Source organism: Struthio camelus, chromosome 1, assembly GCF_040807025.1.
Source record: "Struthio camelus isolate bStrCam1 chromosome 1, bStrCam1.hap1, whole genome shotgun sequence".
Taxonomy (NCBI): domain Eukaryota; kingdom Metazoa; phylum Chordata; class Aves; order Struthioniformes; family Struthionidae; genus Struthio; species Struthio camelus.
In genome coordinates, this window is record NC_090942.1 from 122406490 (window position 1) to 122431429 (window position 24940).

Sequence of the window (24940 nt, forward strand, 5' to 3'; positions counted from 1 at the left end):
TTGCATGGAGTTCACCAGCAAACTCAGCTAATGTATACCCTCATCTTCTATCCCTTATTCCCCCTCATGTCTGTCTGTGGAGTACCAATGTTTCAGTTATTCCACAACAACCATTTGTGGGATATGTTACATAACAGATCAGGGAGCTGATCTGGTTTTAAAAACAGAAGAAAACTTAACTGCTTGCAAGCTGAGAGTCTCTGCTTGGAAGACCGTCACTTCCCAAACGCTAGACCCAACCTTTTCTCTACCTGCAGCACAGAAGAGGACTTCTAGCTACTAGTGATGAGATAAAGCTCTGTCCTACTACCAGCCTATGTGCTAGCTTTCCAGGTGGGCAGGATTTTGGTATAATCCCAGCCTGGAAGGCCCTAAGATCTCTAACCCTAGACAACTTACCTGCAGTAGAAGACACAAGACCTACTCCCAATACATATGGGCAGACAACTCCATCCTGATGCCAGCTCTCACCCTAGATCTGTGGCTGGAGCAGGATTCTGGTAGAATTCTAGTTCATGGGGGCCTTGTTCCTTAATTTTAACCATTAACAGCTTCAATGCTTTTGAGCTGTTGAGTTACTGAACAAAAAATTTTGTAGACAGTTTGTGTGTGTATGTATATGTGCTTTTAATGTAATGGACATTTAAGAGAAGACTATTGTACAAGAGAAGAATAGTGTAGGTTATTGATTATCAAGATTATAACAACAAAACAAGACTATGTAGTTGTTATATGCTGGGCAAAAACAAAAAAAAAAAAGGCCATCCCCTTATGTCCAATAGGACACTTCAACTTTTTCCTACACGCTCTGTGTGTTCTCAGCTCCAGTTGCCATATACCCATCTCTGCAAGCTTGGCTATAGCCAACAAAATAAAAGCAGAGGATTACAGAGCAAGTGCACAAATGCATGAGAATTCCGTAATCTGTTTAAGCATTAGCCAAAAAAATTATAAGTTGTTACATGCTGTATAACATAATGTAATATAGTAAATGCCACAGTATGTTTGTATGAGCTTTGTAGCTACCCACACTGAACAACAGAGCTAATCTTCCATTGCATTTTTCTGCTGCTCCATGTCACCATCCAGAGTAGCAAGGAGATTTTAGCAAGATTTACAACATCCTGATGGGGACAGACCTCACTGTCACCAGCGTATGAGCTGCCCTTCCTTAGAGGTCAATTGGACTGAGCTTACGCAAGACAACTAATGCTTTCTAGGTATTTTTGATTTCTTGTGCAATATACCATGCACGCAGATATCTTAGGACAAAATATGACAATATTAACATGGGAGTCTTTTGAGCAGAAGCAGGTGAATCTGTATGCCTTTGTTACACTGCAGAATATGCATGTTGGCTTTCCTCATCCTGGGGTAAGAATTGCATTCTGATCATATTCTAGGGAAGAAAGACGTGTAGCTTAAAGTGACCTCTCAGTCTTTCCAGGAGTGAGGGGAATGAGAAATGACTGCTTAAACCCACTTAAACCATGCTGCTCCTGAACACCTACCATGGCTTTAAGGTGCAATTTCATGGATGACTTAACTTAACCTAACCCCATGCTGTTACTCAATGGGCTGGTCCCAGGCTTCCCTCTGCCGTGTGTTCCTGCCCTATCCTAGCCGTACAAAAGAGGTTTTCCTGTTTTCTGTTTTGTCAGGGTCGGTGTGTCAATTACTCTATGCTAGCACTCCTGTTGCTGTAGAAAAGACACAGAGGGACTAAATAGCTAGAGGTGGAGAGGGTGGACTGCTATTTTCAACAGCAACAAATTCTTAGCTCAGTTGAACTGCTTGTAAAACTGCATTTGTACAGCTATGGTTAGATAATTGGGGACATACTACTTTGGCTGTTACTGCACCTACCTTTAGCTCTGAAATTCAGAAAGAAATAAGGAAACAGAAGAAGAAAAAGTAATGGCACAAGTGTTAGTAGTATGTCCTAATTTCTTCAAGGGGCAAGGCTGACTGTGAACTAAAACAACAAGGTTAAAAAAAAAAATCAGGTGTCAGAATTAAAATACTAGATGAAGGCCACATTTTACTTTTTGGATCTTCATGGATGCTCCTGGGGGAAAAACAAAAAAAAATCCCTAGCGTAGATTTACATTAGTAGTATACGTTCCTAATTCCGGTCCGTAATAAAAAGTGGAATTAAGTCTTCCCTCAAGAACCCAAGGCTCCCTTCCCCACCACATACCCACAGCGTGAGTGCCACACGAAGCAACACCTTTTTAAAATATTTATTAAAAAAAATGAATATATCTATATTTAAATACATCTTTCAGTGCGAGATGGAGAGGAACCCTGCGCCCACCAAGCCCCCATGACAGCCCTCTCCCAGCTCCGAGCAAGGACACCCGCGGCCACAACGCCCCGGGCGGCCCCCGTCCCTGCGGGGGGGCGGCCAGGCTCCCTCCAGAGCCGCCCGGCCCGCCGCCGGGTTTAGCCCCTCCGCAGCCGGGCGGGCCCCGCCACCTGCAGGCCGGGGAAAGCCCCGCCGCACCCGCGGCGTGGAAGCGGCTCGGGCGGAGAAGCGCGCGGCTCAGCGCGAGGCAGCGGCCGTTACCGTTACCGGCCTCGCGGCGCGAAAGGAGCGGCCGCTGCCCCTCCCCCACCGCCTGGGGCCCCAGAGCGCCGGGGCCATCCCGGCCCGCAGCGGCGCGGATATCGTCACATGCCGGAGAGGCGCGGGGGGGGGGGGGGGACGAGGGGAGGCGGCAGTTGCCCCGGCGACCAAGCCCCGCCTTTTACCCGTCGCTCTCTTCCCCACCCTCCCCACGTCAGCGGCTGTCTCCCGCCCGGCCCGGGTGGGGCGCAGGGGTAGCGTGATTGACAGTTGCCATAGTAACAGGCTCGCCCTCGTCGCCATTTTGTCAGTTAGCTTTTTTTTTTTTTTTTCAAAAAAAAATCCCACCCTTCCCGCCCGAATTGTGGAAGGTTTTTTTTTTTTTCCCCTTCCTACCTCCACTTCGAAAAAAAAAATTATCAAGCAAGAAAACGGAATTCCCTCCCCCCCCCCCAAAAAAAAAGAAAAAAACAACAACCCAAAAAACTGTCTTGGAGGGCCCGGCGGCGGCAGGCGAGAAGTTCGCCCCACGCGAGCGAGGAGAGGCTCGAAGCGGCGGCAGCGGTGCGGTGCGGGGCCGGCGCAAAGCCCTGGCGAAGCCGGTTCTGGAGGGAGGGGGGAAGAAGGAGGAGCGGGCGGGGAGGGAGGGAGGGGGAGGAGGTAGAGGCTGGCAGGCGGGGGAGGGAAGGAGAGAGGGAGGGAGGGAGCGAGGAGTTCCCGGGGGCTCGGTACGGCGCTGCGCTTCCCCCCCCCATCATCCCCTCCTCCTCCTCCTCCTCCTCCTCCCCCCGCCCGCTCGCGCCCGCCCGCCGCTGTCCCCGCGCTGCCTGGCCGGGGCTCAGGCCGCCGCCGCCGCCGCCGAGCCGAGGCCGGGCCCTGCCGTTGCCGCCGCCGCCGCCGGGCGCTGCGCAGGTTTGGAACGCGCGCCATTTTGTGAGCGATAGAAAATCCAACCCGGCCAGGAAGCGTCGCGGATCCGCCCGCCGGGCCGGGCCGGGCCCCCTCTCCCTCGCTGTCCGCCGCCCGGAGAGGAAGGCGCGCTGCGGGCAGCCCCCGCGGCCGCTGCTGCCCCCCCCCCGCCCCCCCCGCACTCCGAGCGGCACCGGCACCGCCGCCAGCCGCGCGGGCCCGAGCGCGGCGGGGCGGCCGGACTGCGGAGCGCACAAGAGGGAGGCGCTGCCGTGCCGGGGCCCCTGGCCGAGGCCGGGGGAAGCGCTCGCTCCTCGCTCTGCGTGTGCCCGCCGCCCGGGAGAGGAGGCCGGAGCCGGGCGGCAGCCAGGGGTCCGCCGCCCCCCCCCCACGGGTAAGTGAGACGCCTCAGCCGGTGGCGGGGAGCTGCGCAGCGGGACGAGCTGGTGCCACCTCCCGGCCCGGCGCGGTCGAGGGGGGCGCAGCGCAGGGGGCAGCTCCGCTGCCATCTTAGAGAGAGGAGGTGGGGAGAGCGCAGGGGCCCGCCGAGCCCCCGGCCGGAGCTGGCAGGGCCCGGACCCGCACCGGGCTTTGGACCCGGCCTTCCCGCCGCCTTCCCTACCGCTGCCCCCTTCTGGGGAGGGCCGGGAATGGCCGGGGGCAGTGCTGGCGGCCTCTGCGCGGCTCGGAGGCGGCGGCCGCCTCTGCGGCCCTTTTTCCCCTCGGCGTGTAGGGGAGGCTGTCGCTGCCGGATTGGGAAGCGGAGCGGCGAGGAGGGTTGCGGGACCGGAGATGGAGGAAGGGAGTTTGCCTGGCTTCTCTCGCTCTTATGCGCAACGCCCTGCGGTGGGCGGGTGCGAGGTCTCGCCCCGGTCTGGGAGCAGGGAGAGGGGGCGAGGAGGGTGTCAGGAGTTGAACAATCAGCTGAGCAGGCACCTGTTGTGGTGGAGGCTTTAGGTGCCCCTGCCTGCACCCCTGCAAGAGACTCGCGTGGTAGGTGGGGAACTTGGAGGCCGATGAAGAAGGAGTACCTGTGTATGATTACTGTCATCTGGGCTGGGGGTGGGGTGGGGTGGGGAAGAGGGGAGAGAAGCATTGGGCATATGCACACGGGCATACAGGTGCTTCTGTATTTTAGTGGTTGCCTGCAGTCTTGTAGGAATTCAGCTTTGTGTTGCTGAGGAAATTAGAGACTGCATCTGAAACATAGAGTGTGCTCTCTGTGAAGTGGCATTTCCTCCTGCCCCCCCCCCCCCCCCCCAGAATCGGAATACACAATTAAAAGAACTACAATTAGGAATTTTGAAATGGGTGCGTTTTTGAATCTCAATCAGCTTTGAAGTTTTCAGTTTAGCCTGTCCAAAGACTATGCAGGGGTTCTTTGATCATGTGTCTAGATTGCTGCTGTTACTTGGTTCTCCTATTACTCCACAGTTATTGGGGGAAATAAACATTCATTTTTCTTTAAAATTAACAGAGAGTATCTGACTACAAAATAAATCAACAAGCATGTTTTTGACAATCTACCATTTTAATCATGAAGAGTGTGTCCTGTTAACTTTTGCCAGTAGGCACATGCAGTCACTTTTACATGAATATAATATCCCAGAGATCTAGATAGGTAGAATTTAATTTTTTATTATTTTATTAGTATTTCAGTGTCCTTTCCCTAAGAAAAGGAGTGTAAAACTGAAGAATACATCAATGATGTCTGGCGACAAATAGGCAAACATTTTGTTTGTAGTAGCATTCAGTTATCTGCCTGTAACTGTGTATAATTTGACTTCTGTCAATGGAATAGTCTGTAGGCGTAAGAAGTTTTGGAAAAACTTGTTTCTCCTTTTCTTGCCCTTTACCCTGACATCTGTAGATTAGATATTTTTGGAAAATTTTACTTAATACATTTAAAATAATAACACTGAAATTAATTTTGAATATGAGCTGGTATTTTTCTGTTAACTATTAGCCAGATATGTTTAGTGAACTTTGGGGGGGGGGGGTATATAGATATATACAGAGAGAGACTACTTTTGTAGGATATGCTTAATGTTTTTGGCTCATATGAACTATTTAGAATTACAACTTTTTTATTTACAGTCTGAAGTAGAGCGTGTTGTGTTAAATTTACATTTTCTTCTGTGAATTAAAAATTCCGGCAAAGTCTCCAAGACTTAACAGGTTTAATTCATTGATTTTGAATATTCTTTGAATAAAGTAAGAAGTCTGTCTTGTTCAAAATTGAATACAGAACATAGTCTTAAATCAAGAAAGAGGACAATTCACACTCTTAAATTATTGTGCACCCATTATAATTGTTTCGAGGCTAATAGAAAGTTTTTTACATCAGTAACAATGTTGAAGTTACTGACTCAATACTTAGGAAGATTTTGGACTTGTCATTGGAACCCCCCTCCTCCCATGTTGGACAGTTGCAGAGAAGCAGCAGCAAGGATAATTTTACCAAATAGCAGCCAAGAATTTTCAACGACAGTTTATGAGTAGTGTTCTATTACTTGTGTAAAATAATGATGTAGTAATCAGGAATTTATCAGTTTTTAAAGTATATGGGTTTTGTTGAGAGTGGGAATTTACATATGATGCTCATAAATGACTTATCGCACCCATGTTAAGTTCACACGGAGTAACGTGACCGCTGTCTAGTAAAACCTGTGTGCCTTGTCTAAGCTTTTAAAGTTAAATTTAATTTAGACGTAGTTGCTGACATGTATATCATATTTTGGAATCTTAATTCTGATAAGGCCTCGCAAAGAAACTTGTGTCTGGGTTAACTGTATTATTAGACTTTGCCTTAATGGACTTATGATGAGATTTATTTATTTATTTATTTTTATCTTAGTTCAAATAAGTTAGTCAACACTTCAGTATGTAAAGTGACTCCCCCCTTTTTAGGTTATGCTGACATATTTGAAACTGTACCACCTGGTCATATGGTGGTATGCAAAATAACCAGTTAATAAAACCTATAAAAATCTGAACTGAAATAGATGACGAATTGAAAACTAAAATGTACTCTTACCAGAGAAGCAATTGGGTGGCTATAATTAATGTACTCTCTTCAGTGTTCCTCTGAAAACCTCTCTATTTCAGGTGTTTTTAACCCTGACTACAGGACTGTAGGTTGAAAGTTTTTGGTGTAGTTTACATTCTTAAGTAAGAATTTAAACTTTTTTTTTTAAACTAAACAGTTTTCATTTTTCTGTAGTCACTTTTAATACTATTTGGAAAACTATTCTCCGAAAGATATCAACATCTTTCTGATATCTCTGTTTTATGGAAGCATGGGAGACTTGTATAACTTCTGAAATCCTTTCGTAAATGGATCGTGTTGTTGTAGAATAGGATTATTTTCAGAGAACTGTCATTTTTGTTTTTATAACTGACTACAATGGATTATTTGTTAAGTTACTTTACAGTTTCATCTCTTTTTTAGTAAGAGTTTGTTAACTTAGTTTTTTATTTTTATTTTTCATTTGTCATAACTTTCCTGTTAATTAGACATTAAGGAGTCTAAAGGACTTGATATATGTATGTAGTGAGGCTTCTTTGTTCTGTAAGGCTATTTGAAGTAATGCAGAACCTTTCCCAAGGAAACATATCTTTCTCGTAAACTTACGAGTAGGGGGGAAAAGTGAACAAGACATTCTGAGAAGGGGAATACTCTCTTCCTTCTCCACCCTGTATGGGTCCTTCAAGAAGAGAATACTGGGAACTGTAGTAGTCTACTGATGATTTAAAAACACTGAAAAAACTTTTGATAATTAGAAACAACTGTTCCTTCCAGAAAGACGTATTCAACATGTACAGTTATCTTATACTCTCTCTTGGAGGTGACACAATATACCCATAGAATTTCAGTGACCTAATCATCAGTTGCATGTAACAATTAATGTAGCAGTTTGTAATTGATCTCTGTAGGTTATATTCTTCCCGTGTAAGGAGAAAGATAAAAATCTGTTTTTGATTCTGTTTGATCCACATTCAACTGAAAAAAATTAACTGCTTTTGCTAGTTCAAACATATTTCATTACTTTAGGATAGGTCTTTGGTGCATACTTAGCCCTGGCTTGCTTTATGTTTTAGCTCCGTTTCCCCTAATATTCATACATACAAGCTTTCTCCTGTATCTGTGGGTGCTTAAATATGGCTTACTTGTTTGAGAAACAGATCAGAAAAGGAGCTCTGCTTTAACTTTGCCTGGAAAGCAGATAGTGGTGAAGCAGGCTAAGTAATTCAACGGAGTGTCCCTTTGCCTTCGTAAGGTTTCCCTTCCTCTCTCTCCCTTCCTTTTTATCCTCTCCCCAAGCCCCAAGGGAAAGGTGTTTTTTATCCACAGTTGGTGAGGAAAGAGATGGGATGTCTCACTACAAAAGATAATGACGTTATCATAGCCTCATTAATTCCAAACTGGTGTGTCCCTGTGATTTACAGGGAGAATACCCACTGAAGGGCTAGGCAGATGAAGGAGATAGTCCCCAGTCAGCTCTGCTGAAGTCCATACAGTGTGACTACTTTGGAACGGCTATTTGAAATCTAGACGGTAACTATTTCAGTTACCTTGTATAACAGACATAATTATTTATCTGAATATAGCATTTCTTAAAATCAAGAGCAGCGAAAGTTTTTCTGCAATTAAAATAACATAAGCCAGCAGTTGATCAAGAGCAGCGAAATTTTTTTGCAATTAAAATAACATAAGCCAGCAGTTGTTTGTAAACACCCCTTTGCAAAGTTTCCAGGATCCAAGTATTGTAGCATTAAATACCTGAAAGTGAAACCGACTAAATGGCAGTGAAATTAACTCTGTTAAGTGTCACTATTTTGTTCTAGCTGTTGAGAAACCAAGCTTTCAATTTCTGTATTATGTAAAGTTCCAAAGCTTTTTATTTTCTTTCTTTTCTCCTAAAAGCAAATTTAAAATAGGCTGAATTTTGGGTCAGTTAAAGGAAAGGTTAATAAATATATTAACACATTATGTGTTGAAAAGTTTCCTCTTTCTTTTTAATAATTGCTTGGGTAGTGAAATAAGAGGAATGGAAATATACAAATTGATGTGTGATGGCAGAGTTACTCTTGGAAAATGTAGTTGAAAAGATTCAGGGTGAATTTTGATGAGCTGCTGAAAAAAATCAAGCTAGTAGAATGCCAGTTGCCACAACTATAATTAACTCACTACATTTTAGTGATTAAAAGCAACTTGCCAGTGAAACTTTTCAGTCCTATTGACTTAAAAACCTATTGTTCATCCTGTTTTTGACTTCTTGGCTTCCAACACAGGTAGCTAACATTTTTGTTCATTAGCAGTCCTGTTTACCTATATATGCACAAATCTTCACTTGTGTTACTGTGAACTGTGTAAATCACTAATAACTTCTCATTTACTTTGCTGGTGGGTATGTTGCTGAGGAGCCAATCAGAGTGCAGCACATTCACTTCCTTTGTAGGGGAAATAGTTTTGTGTCTCTGCCGTGAGTTCACTATTTAAACTGAAGGAAGGGGTGAAAAGAAGAAAAATATTGTCAGGTACTTTCCTAGTTCTTTATTTTTCTAAACACAATGAGTTTTCCTTACGCTGACCTCTGTCTGGTCTCTCTGGTTGTCGCTACAGCTTTTGTTGCTACAAGTAAATACATAATCATATGTATTTTTGTTCTTGCATGTAAGTTTTACAGAAATTAAAAATAAAGTACATAGGGTATATGTTTGATTCCAGCCAAATCAATTTTTAGTACACTTTCCTTCAAAATCCAATTGATTTTTGATTCTAGTTTTGTTGTTGCTCTTCTTTAAATTAAGGCCTGCTTCTCCATAAATTGCAAGTTCATGCTTGAAATATATCTTCCTTAATGCTACAAGAAATGACTGATGTATGTAAATTTTGGGAGTTTCCCTTTCTATAGAAGTTACTCATTACAAATACTGGATTATAGTTGTTGTGGAATAACACAGGCTAATGTATGTTTTTTCACTACAATCTGATGTTCATAAGCTTAGAATCCTATGTTTTTGTACTTAGGGTGACTTTGCTGTCAAAGTCATCATGTACCTTCAAAAGTTCAGATTTTTATGGTAGGTACTTTACAATGAAATAAGTATTACTGCAAATGCTAGACATGTACATAGTTGCACATATCTGTGTCTTTCCACTGAAATCAGTAGGATTTTTGCTGAAGTAAAGTTTTTGTATGTACAAACTGGAGCCCTTAGGCTACAAACTTACATTGCATCTTCTTTTCCCCCGAAACAGAATCACTAATAGATGCAGTTCTGGGGAAGAGGTCAGTTAACTATGCAGTTATTGCAGCTTCATGTTGAATAGCCCTTATTCCTCCTCAAACTTGCCCTGAAGGTTTATTATTTTTAATATACAATGTGTTTTGCAGGCTTAGTTTCTGAGTGAGTTTATGTCTTCTGTGGACTATGTCTGCTAGAGACAGCGTCATAAATGATTCAGGTATGTTGAGGGCTGAGTGGAAAAATATATACGATTCTGTATCAAAAACTATAGTTGAAAGCTGTATCATAAAGGCACACTTAAAAACTGGTTTTGCATTGTTGTACTGCTTAGAGACCTTAGCTGGAATCTGATTTCCATTTTGTTTTATACTGTACAAGATGAAGTAAAAATGTTTTTTTCTCTATTTTATCAGGATTTCATAACCTTGAGATGCTTTTCCAGTAATCTGTAATGTTTTCTTGTGTAGAATTTTTGTTATGGCATTGTGTAGATGCATACATCTTGGTGATTTGTTTGGTTTTTGGTCAGGTAAATAAAAAGTGTTGTGAGTTATTGTAAGTTGATAGTCTGCTGTAGTACAAAAATTTAATGACAGAAGATCTAAAATTTAATAATCCAGAGGTATGAGTAGAAATCATTAATGATATCTCATGTGGTCCTTAGAAGAGAGCATCTCTCCTGTCTTCATAGGACTTACACAGGTAGGAATAACCCCATACATTTTACACAGTGTGCAGTCATGATTTGCGGTTCGCAATGTCCGTTTCAGTCTACTTTCAGTCTTTTTACCCATCAAAACATTCGTTTATGCATCTCTGTGGAGTTAAATTAGCCACAGTCATGCTCACAGCATGGACTTTTTAAACTTTATGAGTTTAGTTTTAAAACCTTGAGATATACAGTTGCACATGTGGAAACAGACTGTTGGAGTCGGAGTACTTAGCTGCCTCAGTTCAGTGGTTAATGATAGTGTTGACAACTTTTGTTTTCATTTTTAAAATTATACTGGTTTTGCTTTCTGTGATGATGATTAGAAACTTTTCTAATGCTTTTATTAAATATAAGGAACCATTAGAATTGGAAACAATTCCTAAATGTGGATGTGAAGGTAATACCTAGTACTCCATTGCATAATTTGCATACTACTAGACAGTTGCAGCAAACTAAAATATTTGTTTTTGCAAAAATATTTCTGTTAAAGAAGTTAATGAAACAAGGAAAAAACACCACTCTCTGGATGTAAACCCATGTTGTGCCTGTTATCACTAGTTTTCTGCTCCCGTCCACAGAAGAATTATTATTTAAAAAAGAGGCAAAAAAACCCCAAACACCCCACCTAAGTAGGTTAGATAGCTCAGGTGTGATAAAAGAAATACTAAAGTGGAATATTCCCTGTCATGAAACTTTTTTTCTAGCATTGAGAAGTTCATGGTAGACTTACGTTCTGCAGTACAAGAGATGTTTTCTTTTTTCATTCTATCCAATGTAATAGAAGTTAATTTGTTTGTTTAAAAAAATTTTTTTTCAACAGGAGCTTGTTCTGATTGCATTCAGAAAATAAATTTTGTTGTGTGAAAAAGATTTTTTTGGCCTTAGTTTACGTTTATTGCCTTTTAATATGTGTTTCCAAGCTCTGCTACAAAACAGGAGGACTAGATGTTTTTAATTGACATTCATGTCATTCATCATTTTATATATCTTTATCACATCCCTCTTTTCATTTTTTCTTCAAAAGTATCATCTCAGGCTTGTATCCTTAAATCAGTATTTTGCTGTACTATTGGTCCACACTCTTTAGCCTAAAGATTTTGGAAGTCTTGTAGTTCCTACTTGACTTTTTTGAGATGTGAAAATACACAGTTATCTCTGTACAAGAGAGTGTGCAGTTATTTCTGTACAATGGGATGAAAAGTTTAACTTTTGGGCTTCCGTATTTGAAAATTTTGCCCTTAATATTTCTTGATACAGGATTTTTTGTTTTCATTCTTTTTCTCTGATCTACTACTTTTCTTGTTTTGCCTTTTTTTTTAGTCTTTATATGTTAAAGCAAAGTTTTGTTTGCATAAAACAAAAAAAACCTTGAGATCTGTGGGTTAAGATGAGATGGAAGTTCAAGATGTATGCTAAAAGCAAGCATACAGTAGGCCCAGAATACAATTTATATCTTATATGTTATTTATATATAAAAATATATGTGTACACATATATACACACACATGCACACAAACACACACACACACATACATACATATATATTTTAAAACCTATAAGCTCCCAGCTTGGCAGTGCCAATTTATTTATGTATTTGAGGAAACAGGTATGCCTTTTTTAATCATATGTTTTAAGAATGGGCTTTCTTCTTATATTCTAGTCATGTGTATATCTGTAGAGTTGCCTTTGACTCAGTTACTTCCACAAAAATTCCCAAATTAAGTCAAGCACTCAAAGTATGGCAAAAATGAGGAAATTATCTCTTGCTTTTGATATCTGTGATTCTGTGCCCCAGTGCGGGTCTGAACTATCACAGAATCACAGAATGGCCAGGGTTGGAAGGGACCTCTGGAGAGCATCTAGTCCAATCCCCCTGCTCAAGCAGGGTCATCCGGAGCACGTTGCCCAGGATTGTGTCCAGGAGGGTTTTGAATGTCTCCAGGGAAGGAGACTTGCTAACAAATTCTTTTAGCATCTTGTGGAAGAGAAATCTTCTTCTGTGATTGGGTTCTAATGCACAATAAAATTAAGACCCAAACTGGTACCAGAAAATCTACTAATTTTGTGTATCTTGCTTACTGGCAGCATAATCTGAGGCACTGAGCATCTCTCCCCCCTCCCCCCCCCCCTGAGAATTTAGGCATTTCATATAATGCTTAATTTTTTAATGTTGCTTTCCATACAGCAGAGCAGTTTTGGGCTTGTTAACAGGAGGTAAATACATATTAATACTCTGCTTTTTAGCAGGGGAAATGAAAACAAAAAAAGGTAAAGTGGCTTGCCCAAAGCTACACGGTGATGCAGAGGGCAGAACTGAAGTTAGAGGTTTAGGCCTCTTTTGTCTTAATAGCAGGATGCTGCGTGTTTACAGTTACATTTGGTTTGAGTTTGTATTCCACGTGCTTTGTAATTTAGAGCAGTAGTCTGTCTCTCTTAAGGTTAGAGAGTGACTCAGCGTATTCAGATAGTGGTTTGCTCACAAAACTTAGGAGTTGTTTAGAATTGTGGGAATGCACTTTTCCCAAAAGGAATTCACTTACCTTAGAAATGTAATTGCTTGCAGTCTTTTGCCCCATTCGATACACATCCCTCAGTTTCTGAAAGAATTGATGGAGTAATCCAGGAGATAGTATCATTTACTGCATGTCTCTGGTTTTGTTTCTGGGTTATCCTCCTGATATAGTTGATATGCACCTGTTCAATGAATAAAATAGTGTTTGACTGTGTAAGTAAAAACTGTGTTGCAAAACATGTAGAAGAGGTAGAATTGATTAACTGGCTCACCTCAAACATTTCTTAACTTCTTAGTCTTTGATTTTATGAGAGTTATAAAACTTTTTTCCGATGGAAGGAGAAAGAGGCATATGTTTTATTCCCCCAGTTTGCATAATTGAAATATCTTCGTCTTGTTCAGTACAAAAGCTTGCACCTCTCCTACCTGATCTGATAGGTTAACTACAACATCTGACAAGAGTACTGATTTATCAGTTTTTTGGGTCAGCCCCTTGAGAGTGAACAATTTGGAGAATGACAATACACAACATACACAAGAATAAACCACACTTTTGTATACCTTGGCTTGGTTGGCTTTTGTGAGGCAACAGTGGCGAAGTGTCTTAAACTTGACTCCTCTGCAATAATAGTCTGCATTCTAGTTTCAGCTGATCAGACCTGTCATTGAGTTGTGAGATATTGCTCTGTAATATGGCCAGTGAAGGGAAGTGAATTGACAAAAGCTGATGAGTAAAGACTGAAACTGTTGGTCTTTTGCTGCTCGGCCTTTGCAGTGGCCAGAGTGTTTTGAATGTGGGGAAATTTGGGAAGACTTTGTTACTCCTTTTTCATCCAAGGCAATTCTATCCTGCAGCAGGAGTTAAGATGGTAGGAAGATATACATATTCAGTGCTGAGAGAAGGCTGAAAGGTTCTGGCAGCGCAGCAAAGAACAGTGATATGGAAAGAAACACAAGCAACATTGATTCTCTCCTCCCTTTCCTCCTACGCCAACCCATTCTCTCCTTCCACCTCGCCAAATCTGCATAGGTTTTCCTAGGGCTACTGAAAGTTACCATGTTCTCCCCCAAGCAGTATCTATGCCAAATTTGAAATAGTAAATAACAGAGAAGTAAAAAATTGAGAAGGACAACTTTTTGTTTTCATGCATCGTTTACAAAGGGATGTGGAACATTACCAGTGATTAATTTGGTGATGTTCTATGTTTGTTTTGCAGCATTAGTTATCTATTTTGAAGTTCTTGCTGCAAGATGTAGAGGCACTGAACTACTTTGAGGAAAATTGTTGAAAAAGTAGTTATAAGGCAAAATGTTCAGCAAACAGTTCTTTGATGGCAATTACAGCTTAAGCAGTTCCCCTTCCCTCCAGATTCTGGCGGCTTGTTCCCACCTGCTTTGTGTTGGCACAGCTGTTTGTAAGACCAACCAGTGAATCAGACTTCAAAACCGAGTTAGCTGAAATATATAATTTTATATATATAACATTTGGGTGTGTGGGGGTGGAGAATCAGGTTACTTTTCAGTCAGATCAGTTCCCAGACCTGGTACACTGTGCTGCTGCTCAAACATTTGACAAGATAATGGAATGGGTTGTGTGGGTGGATAGGAACAGGGTGCTTAGAATAGGTAAGGGTTGGTAACTGGCTCTGGTAGCACTGTTACTTAATGGAGAACGTCACTGTGAGGAATTTTTGCCACCCCTCCTATAGTAAGTCCCTCCCCGGAGACATACTCTTTCCCTCTTCTCCCTCCTCTCTTAACTCTCTCTAGCTGTCTCGGACTCTTGCTCGCTGTCTCTTAACTTCCATGCTCACTCTCTCTCTGATGCTCGCGCCCTAAAGCTGTCTAGCTTATGTGCACTCTAACATGCGCTAAGTCTATCTTAATAGACTCTCTAACTTGATGTAACACTTTCTCTTTCTCCAGACCCTAAATCTTACTTGCACTTGGTCTCTAACTCTCCTGCTTAGTCCCCTCATCTGTCTCTCCTTTTGTCTTGAGCTCTTTTGCTAATGTTCTCCCTCCTGTCCTTCCTCACTCTCACTTGCTGTTTTCTTCTCTTGCTCCAACTTGTGGTCGTGCCTTTTTTTTCTTTCGCGTCCTTTTTAACACATACTTGCTTAAGCGCCTCTTTTTCTCTCCCTTGCTCAATCCCTTACTCAGTCTCTTTCTCGCTCCTTCTTGTGTGTGCTGTCTCATGCTTGCTCTTTCTCACTTTTCTTGCTCTCTCCCTCCTCTTTTAAGAACTATGCCTCTGAGAGGAAGAAGTACTTCAAGTTTCACAGGAAAAAAAACTTCTAAGAAACCTGGAGTTTTGATTTTCTGTTTTTGTGAATGCTTCCGCAAAGCGGTGCAATATATAAATTTCTTCTAAAGTCATCTCATGTGCTTCTGACGTTTTTACTTGATTTCTTTACTACCATAAGATATATACATGCATACAAAATATGGATTGTTTCTATTTGGAAAAACTGAATGATTAATTGAAATGTCTGAAGTTAATGCTTTTAATAAAAGATATTTTCCAGCAGTATTTATAGCATATGAACATATCTGATTGATACTAGAAGCTGAATTGCACAGTAAAAAAGTTTATTTTTCTTGTTTCTGCTGTACAAAGAGAGGCATGAAAAAATGTTTCCCTTTTCTCTTCATGGTATCAACCTGATTACTTAAAAAACAGAACCACCCCCCTCCCCCCAAATCTCACCCTTTGGAAATTCCATGTTTGCCTGTCCTCTTAAATAACTAACCAGAGCTACTAGGATTATGCTATTGTTTCAATTCCATGTATTCAAACATAAAATATTTTTCTGAGTTATTGAGATGATATTGATAAATGTTTACCTGTTTGGGAAATTAGCTCTCTTTAGTTGAGAAGACAGGGATGCTGATTCCTTTATATCTTAGCTGTGACTTTATCCACATTTTAATTATCTAAAATTACCTCAAATAAAAACATGGAAGGTGGGACAATATACTTGCTCTTTGTAATAACAGGAAAAGCAACAGAATTTTTCCTCCCATCTCTTTTGCTTCTCTTAAGTCTTTGGAGTGGAGTGGAGGAAAGAATACCTAAAGTCTGCTATATGCTGTATGCTTTACACATACAAAATCTGACAAACACCACCTTAACTTTTGTATTCTTGTGTGAGAAGGCACGTAAACATTGCATTCTCCAGGCTTGCAGATTTTTGATTCATTAGGCCAGCTGTACTAGGTCAGGGTATGAGGCGGTGTGCTATTGGAATATACATGCAGATTGGCAGGCATTATTCTGAATTGCAATAATTGCCTTTGGAAATGTTCTGTTGGTCCCTTCCTGGTTAGTAAATAAATGCTGTATCTTTTCAGTGACTTGTCCACTTTTTTCCTTTTTTTTTTTTTTGAATTCTTTCTATCCTCTCTTCTGTGTTTGATCTTGTTGCAGTCTGCTTTTCAGTAAATTTCATTCCTCTCACTTGTTTATACATCTTTTTATTGTTAATGACTTTTGACTTGTGCTAAACAACATGGCATTGCTCAATTACTAGGGGTAGTTGAGGTTCCTTAGTCAAATAATGTTTTACATACTTGGATGTTTAGTGCCTTTCCCCTCTCTCCTCCATTTTTCAGCAATCCTTTGCCCTTTTCATAAAGCTTTGTTTCTCTTTTTCCTCAACTTCCTGTGGGTTCACTGTTCTGTATTTCCACTTCCCACTTTGGCTATCTTTGCCTTTCAGGATGTCATCCGTTTCCTTGACTCTTTCAGGAAAGGGAGGAAGACTGTTCAGTGTTTTAAAGCAATATCTGTGTGGCAGGTATAATCTATACCAGTTAGCATGTCTCTTGCTTGTTTCTGAACACAGAGGCACCGTGAAGAAGGTCTCCAGGCTTTCTAGTAATTCCTGTAAATCCAGTATGAAGCTAACTTGAAATGTTTTGAATAAAAATCTCTCTGAGCAGGAAAGGGGGAGTAGGCCTTGACCACTGTGTGGGGACTGCCATGTGGGCGTCCATCTTCCCTCAGATTCAGTGTAGAATCACCAAATGCCGCGAAGGTGTCTTTTTCTTAAGCTATGAAGTTTTATGTTCCCTTATGCTTTTTTAGGTTCAGTTCAAGTAGTCTCAAATTAGGAGTGCTGAATTCTGGCTTATTTTCAGAGATGGTACTTTCTTATTTAAAAAAAAAAAAAAGATATTGGGAAGAGGAAGTTCTGGTTCTGAAACCATCACAGGTGGCTTTCTATCTCCTTGCTTAGGTTGGAAAGGGAGATGTTAGTGGTGTTATGTAGTGTTAGAAATTGGAACAGAGCTCTATAATGACAGCTGTATTCTCATGTTTAATATTTCCTTTTTGTCCTGCACTGGAAACTGCTAGTACTGAAGGGTTATAGAGATAGAATCCTTTAATCTACAGTCTCTCTGGTTGATACACCTTGTATGAGCTCTGAATCTACTATTTTTCTCATCTCTTTTCCTGTGCCCCTACAATTTCATTCATTGCTCTGCTGTTTCAGATGTGACTGGGAAAACTGTGTTCTTCTTAAGGACACTTTTGATGGCATCATCTACTGAGCATGTAAAGTCACTCATCTTCTTGAGCTACTGAGCCTTGTTGAGTTATTTCACAAAGTGGAAGGAAGAGCAGATTTGTATCAAAAGTTGTCTTTTTATAACAGTACTTCTTAAAAAACACAGCACATACCTACATAAAATACTCCAGCAATATTAGTAGACAATTAAAGAAAAATCTGCTTGAAAAGTGGCTTTGTTTTGGAGGCTTTCCACCTAGCAAGCTATTCTTGGTAGCCTACAAGGATTTCAGTGGGAGAATAGATTTCTATCCTTTATATTTCTGGGGTACCTCAGACATGTTGATCTTGAGTATTATTTGGAAGTCCATAAGGTTAGGATTTCAAAGCCTTTCTGGTTTTTATTTGTTTGTTTTTTAAAATTATTATTATTTTTCAGTCCTCATTTCCTTCCTGGAACATGCCTTATTAAAAATCATATTAAGAATTTTGAACAGGAAAAATATGCTGCAGAAAACCAACTCCTCTGAACAGAACCCTATCAGCTTGTGAAGCTAGTAGAGCTATTATTAAATAATCAGAAAGGTGTATAATGTTAGTATATCTTTTAGAATTATAAATTAATAATGTTATCAAAATTTAGTGCTCTGTCTGCTCCTTGAACAACTGACTAAGACTGACTAAATACTTGTAGGGCATTAGAGTAATCAGTTCATGCCCAGCATAAGGTGCTGGAAATGGATTTCAGATAAATTGTGTCAAAGTTTCAACTTTTCCCATTTGGCCTTTGGATTTCATAAAAGCCTTGTTAGGGAAAGTTCACCTGAAAGGCTGGCCTCTGTTGGAGAGAATTTTCCTAGGTCTTGAAATTTTATTAAAAGCTTTCACCTTGATGAGAGATTTTTAGACTTCTGTCTTATGACTACTGTCGGAGAATAGTTAAAAAGGAATTCTATACATTCCCCTTCATAGTGACTATACCCAAAAGGGGATACAAACCAACATAAGCCCAAGTTGATGGACTAAGCTTGGAGTACACGTTCAGGAACATAATTTAACACAATTACTTTAGAAAAGAATCGTCCTGAGTTCTTTAAAACTTTCAGTTTTTAAAGAGTATTCAAAAAGTGGTGTATTTATTCAGATAATTTGGCGACACCTTTAGCAGAATGAACTTGAAGATAGTATTTGAATCTTCTCTGTTAAAGAAGTCTGGGGGACTTCTAAACTGGGATGATGCTTTTCCTCAGGGATGCCTCTGATTGTTGCTCTCTGCCAAGCAGGTGGGTATTCAGTGTCGCTTAAGGATCAGTCCGTTTCAGCTTGTTAAATACCCAGACCTTCCCTCCCAGTGTGTGTTTGAAACCCCGTAAGCAAACGTGAAGAAAGTTGTCTTTCTTTTGGGTCAACGGGTGCTAGAGCCAAAGCAAGGTAGGCAATAGAGACTATCATTCAAGAGTGAGGACCCGGGAAAGGGAGGAGTGCTGGCAGAAGAGGCACTCCCCCTTTTTTTCTGGTAGCAGTAAACTATTAAGGTTGACTTAGCAATCATGTGCAACTTTATCCTTAGCTTTAACCTTCCTTTACTGTTGTCTGAGTGAAAGCCAGTTGTCTCACATTTGCTATGGGCTAGAGGTGTGTGCATGTGTGTGTGGTTGGTTACTGAGGATCAGCTGACAAAAGGTAACTTCTTAAAAACTTTACTGCGAATTTGAAGCAGTAGCTGTCAAATTCAGATGGAATTACCCGATAGATTGGTGTCTGCAACGTTTTGTTAGATTTGTGAAACCTCTTCCTCATTAAAAAGTCCTTGCTTTGGATATTGATAAGCAGGAAATGTAATGCACACTTGTTAATGGTGATAGCAATCGATTTGACTTGAAAGGATGTCATAGTGTCTTTGTCTTTTGAAGGTTTTAAAATGATTAGCTCTTTTTATGGGATATTCTGTACCTTGACTGGAAGATGAAGGCTTAGTAAGGAATTACTGGATGAAACTGTGAAATACTTTTGTGGAAGGTCATGTTAGATCGTGATAAGTACCCTCTAGGCTTAGCGGTGTGCTTTTATCCGGTTTCATTTTTATTTGTAACAGAAGTGACACTAATTTTATCTGGCAGAAGAAGTGTTTCTGGAGTCTGTGATGAATTACCTGTAACCATATTTTTTTAGGGTTAGCAGGCTACCGTGTACATCAGTGAAATTTCTGTTCAATGTGATAATAAATATACCAGAGAAACTTTTTTTGGTTGTTGTGTATCTGCACTGTACCATTGTCTGTACTGGCTCTTCTTGTGTGTTCTTCTGTACTGGTTCTTCGTGTGTGCATGTGCATATGTGAGTTGAACAGGGTGTTGTAATCTATTAAGAAGAATTCAGATATCATTTAAAATTCACCCAAACTTAGCAACCTATGCAGTGTGGAATGCAGTATTTTGGGATGTTTACTTTAAGATTGTGCTCCATGGCAGGGATGGAGGCTAACAAAATAATACAGAAAACAAGATCTGAAAGTTTTAAATCTGAGAAAGAAGGTATTCTGATTTCATCACTAAATTATGTGAAAAATGACTAACTTGGTTAATTCATCTACTTCCTCTATGAGGGTTTTCTAGGTCAGTGGTTCCCAAGCTGGTGAATAGGGCCATTGTAAATTATCTACAGATGGAACTTAAAACCATACTGAATTATGTTAAGTTAAAAATTATGATAAAGATGCTTGATATTTTGTTAAAAATTTTTGGAGTTGACAGTGGCCTATCCTAAAAAATATTAGGACTATAGTTCTGCAGTAAATGATATAAGATAAATGTAGAATCTTCATTTATTAATTTATGACCTAAGACTGAAGAAAGAGGAAAATCTTGCTGTGCATTTTTTGTTGATCTGCTTTGGAATCTGCTCATTACCATAGTTTGCCTTGTGAAGTTATATGCGTTGGAGATTACCTCATGAACATGATACAAGAATTACAGTAATTTTCTACTTTAAAGATGGCTTATGAGACAGAGAGGAATTAAGCTAGATCTGCAGATGGACTTGTAGCGCTCATCATTGTAACACCTGTTCAGTGCCTGGATGTTGCAGTGGAACCCACAATTGTAACTTTGGATAGGTTTTATGATTCAGCCGATTTGAAAGCAGCCTGAATCAGATCAGAAGGGATTGTCTTTTGTCTGCTCTCTCCCCTGGTTATGCATGGTTGTGAGTTGTCTTTGTTGGCACTTTTCCTTGACTTTTCCACATTAAGCCAGCTTAAGAAGCTAAACACAAAAAGCTAACAATATAAGTAAGCGTAAATCTTTAATGCCACTTTAGCTACCTGAACCGTTTCATCGTGAGGTGGAGAAGTCCCAGGAAGAAGAGCCTAGCCTGTCTTTAGGGCATTTCTTCTGTTAGTCCTGGGTTAGATCAGCTTGTGAAACCATATACTTAGATTGAAGTAACATAATGGGGTATAAACTGAGCTGGCATCTTGGCACTAAAAGGCGTGTTCCCTGTTCCTTTTTTACATTCAAGCTGTAGGCTTTCTTTCCGTTTACTGAGCCGGTTCAGTTTTCTAAACCAGCAGGAGACGAAAAAGATGCGAGCAGTTTTTGGTTGGATTAATGAGTTGGTTTGTTTTACTGTTTGTTCTGTCTGAGTGCTGAAGTTTTCGCAAGAAGGGGCACAACTGTGTATCTGGGAGTTGGGGAAGAAGGAGAGGGCCTGCCCTCCTTGGCAGTTGATAGATTATGCCTTTTGACCAAGACAATTTCACTTTTAGATACAAAATTGCTCCGTAAGCACTGAATGCTTTGAATGTTTTTCAGAATGGGGTTCCAACAGGTCTTGCCCTCTTAGGGGAACTGTCCAACTTATTCCTGGAGGACTTTTGAATTAAGAGTTATTTTGTAAATTTTGCTTTTCCATAAGGCGCCTATGACAGATTTAGAGTTCTGGCTCATAACTTTATTCTGGAATTAGGCATCTGAACTATTTTTAGAAACCTATGGAAATTATTTAAAATATAGATAGAGAAGGAGCTGGGAGTTCCATCATTTGTGATTTATTAGTCATTAGAGCACATGCATGGGCTATAAACGCACCTCAGTTTAGTGTGTTTCTCAGCCTGAGAGGATCCAAACTCACATTTTTCACTTCCAGTGAGAATATCTGACTTTTCAAATGTTCTTGGTGACTGTCCTTAAGTCTCATTTAATCTGTGGTGTTATACAAAAAGGAACTAAAGAATCATGAGAGAGAGGGGGAGAAGAGGAAACATGAGTCCCCAATCCAGTGATTAGTGTGCTTGCCTTAAGGGAAGAAGAAAAGGAAATTTCTGGGATTTAATCAGCGCTTATGCATTTTGGAGAAAGTGGCTCTTGGAAAATGTTTTATTTTCTCAATGTGAAGATACTATGTGAATTATGTAAATGCAGCCCAACCACTAAGTTAGGATTGGTGAATGATATGCAAATAAGATATAGGGAGTGTGGGAGAGTGTAGCTGGAACATAGAATACTTTGTATCACAATTATTTTCAACTCAGTCTTCAGTTATTTGTAAGGGGCCTTTAACACAAAGTAATTTATATGGTGAAATTAAGTTAATTTTTTGAAGGACATAGTCTGTAAGTTGTGTATTGTTACATCTGTGAATTCATACAATGAAATAGAAGTACTCTGCAATAATTTTTGAAATGTATTTGAGTGTATGTATTAAGTGCAGTTCATGAGAAATAGATCGCTTTGTGCTTATGTTAAGAGGTGTCTTGAATTTTGAAAACAATGCTTTTCCTTTGCTCCTCATAAGATGATAGAAATATTCCCTGGGTGATTGGTGCAGTATATCCAGAGCAGAAGAATTTTTGCTTTAGAATTCAGCTTTCTCTCTTACGGTTGCATTGGTCAAACTGAGCCTGAAGGAGGACCTAAGGCATATCCTGAAAACCTGTATATGCCTAGGTTGGCAGAGAGGTGAATGCTAAGGGTGATGGATTTTACTATGGTGAAAAGTCTTTTTCTGTTTGTTTTGAAGTTTAGTTGTCAGATAAGCTTGTAGTTGCCGTGTCTGATTAAATTTATTTCTTAAAATTGATTTCTGTGGCCTATTACGATAGACACAAACTATAGGTAGAAAAGGTTGTAAAAACTTTGCTAGTGTTCTTGAGGTAGATGTGGTGTCTGTTATGAGTGATATGAAGCCAGATGTTTTAAGTGTGTTTTTGTGAGGTGCTTTGTGGCAGTATGATAAAAACTATCAAAGTACTCTGCATAGGCTGCTCTTTACTTGTACTGTGTTCATAGCCTACACAGTGAGCCTTAGTGTATATAGCTGAAGTTTGTGAGATCTCTGCTTCTGCTTTTCTGTGAACAAATTGGTTCTGTTTAGGTAGTGAGCTTCTTAGGCAAGGGTCATCATTTTGTTGTGTGTCATGCAACATGTAACCCTGCGCGAGTAAAACACCCTCTTTGTTATTCCAGCACAGTTCTGCAGTGTGGCTGCCTCCCTTTCAGTGTTACTAAATATTTGGACTCCTGGCCCTGACCTAGGAACTGTCGGTTTCAAAGGTCCAGAACATCACAGACTACACAAAAATGCAAATAGAGTTCTCAGTGATCAAGAGGTATTACGCCGAATATAAATGTACTAGCTGTTTGCACATGTTAGAGAACAGTTGGCTTCTTCTTTACTGTGTAGATTTTTAAGCTGAAAGTTAGACTCGGGCTCTGGTGCTCTGCAGAGTCAGCAGAAAACTGATCAAAAAAGGTGAATTCATTTTGCATCGTGCTGAACTGCAGAAATGACTCGACAAAGACTGGGTCAGGTGCCAGAAGTGGTGCAAGAGAGGGGCCTGCACGGAATAGTTGAGGGCAAGGAGGGGTGTGGGTGGGAACATAGCAGCCACGTCGAGATCAGCTTTGGCTTTTGTGGAACTGCAGCCTGAGAGTTCTTATTTTAGTGAAATAACTCTGTTTGTTCATCGGTATTTTTAAATAGAACTGGTTGTCATGGAGCCTAAACTTGACCACTGTTAGTTAATGTATTTTCAAAGCTGTTAAACTTCATATGAACTGCTGTTTGAAAGCATGCTGAACAAGATTTTTAAACATGGTGTTTCTGTACTGACATGTCTGGAGAAAGACAGAGTGTGGTTTCTGGTTTTCGAGTTGGAAAGGGCTTGAAGAGGGTTGTGGTATATGTCGTTTTGGAAGTAAGGGGTTCTTCCTCTTTTTCTTTAAGCAACTTTTCCGTCTGTGAGTTTAGGATCCCAGTTACTTTGTTAGTATGCTAAAATCCTAAGAGTAATTCTAAAATGTCGTTCAAGTGCTTTTTAACATCAGCAGATCTAATTAAAAGGCAAATGTGAGTTCTGTAAGCAAACTCAAGTTGTGGTTCTCTCCGAATTTACTATATTGTGTCTTTGCATGAGTTAGTTGGAGGGAGCAGCAAAATGGCTATTCCATATTCCATTGTAGCAGTATACTTGCGATGTGTAAAAAGAGCCGTAACACTCTGAGATTTTGAGTTGTGCAAGTAGAGAAAAAGGAAATCCTTCTAATTTGAAGAATGTGTTTAGAATTCCTTTTAGAAATAGCTATTTGTGAGCCAAAACTGCTTTGGTTGCTAGAGTGTTAATCTGTTAAATCAGTTCCCCACCCTGTCCTTGCAGGAGGGGCAATGTCTGCTCTACCTCTGAGGTACTGATTTTGACTATTTTAATATAATTGTGAAGCTTGTGAGCTTGTCCTGCATAAAAATCGTCACCTGATGGTAGGAGAGACTGTATCTTGTTTACCCCCCTGGCAGGAAGGGGAAAGAGGAGAAAGCTGTGGCCATCCTCCATCTAATGGCCGGCCTCTTAAGTGATTGCTCTCTAGATGTAGTCATTTTAATCTTTTTCTTTAGTCAGCCATGAGTTAACTGTCAGAATGAAGTTATGGCTCAAGCCGTGTTGGGAAGACTTCAGATTTGGCTTGCTCATTGATTTTTAAGGGCAAGATTTTTTTTAATTTCTATTTATTATTTTTTAGAGAACCTTTACATTGAGTTCTGTAGGTTTTTAGGATGAGAAAGATATGTGACTTTTACTGAAGAAATCTGTTCCCTTTTTCTGCTCCTTTTAGGTTCAGTGGCTCAGAAATGTCTCTGTGCAGGCATCCCCAGCAAAACCATTGAAGTGGGTGAAGCCTGACAAATGCATTACGGAAGATTTTGGTGCTTGGAAGCAAATATTTTCATTTAGTTTCTTTGGATACGAGACAGACGAGCTTCAGTTTTCCAGCGAAAATGGGGTTAAATCTGATTTATCATGATAATTATCATGATTGATTATGATCACATGGAAAGTTCAGCAGCACTTCTGTATTACCACTTTTAATATCAGAAGTGTACATACTCTGGCAGAAGATTTGGGGATTCATGGGATAAAACTTGGTGTAACTTGCACAAGCATATGGTTAACATACGACCAGAGACTGTGTAGC

General features: G+C 40.5%; 1 protein-coding gene across 2 annotated transcripts in view; it reads left to right on the plus strand.

Moving 5' to 3' along the window:
• Nucleotides 1-3113: 3113 nt before the first annotated feature.
• The window catches only part of DYRK1A (dual specificity tyrosine phosphorylation regulated kinase 1A), a 94415-nt gene continuing 72588 nt past the window's right edge, over nucleotides 3114-24940 (plus strand). The window contains exon 1 of one of the 2 annotated variants that reach the window (XM_068913713.1): nucleotides 3114-3133. The gene's annotated coding sequence lies outside the window, so the exon portion shown is untranslated. Of the gene's footprint in view, nucleotides 3134-3699; nucleotides 3873-24940 lie in introns of those variants that run through there. The other variant, XM_068913697.1, reaches the window with a different exon arrangement.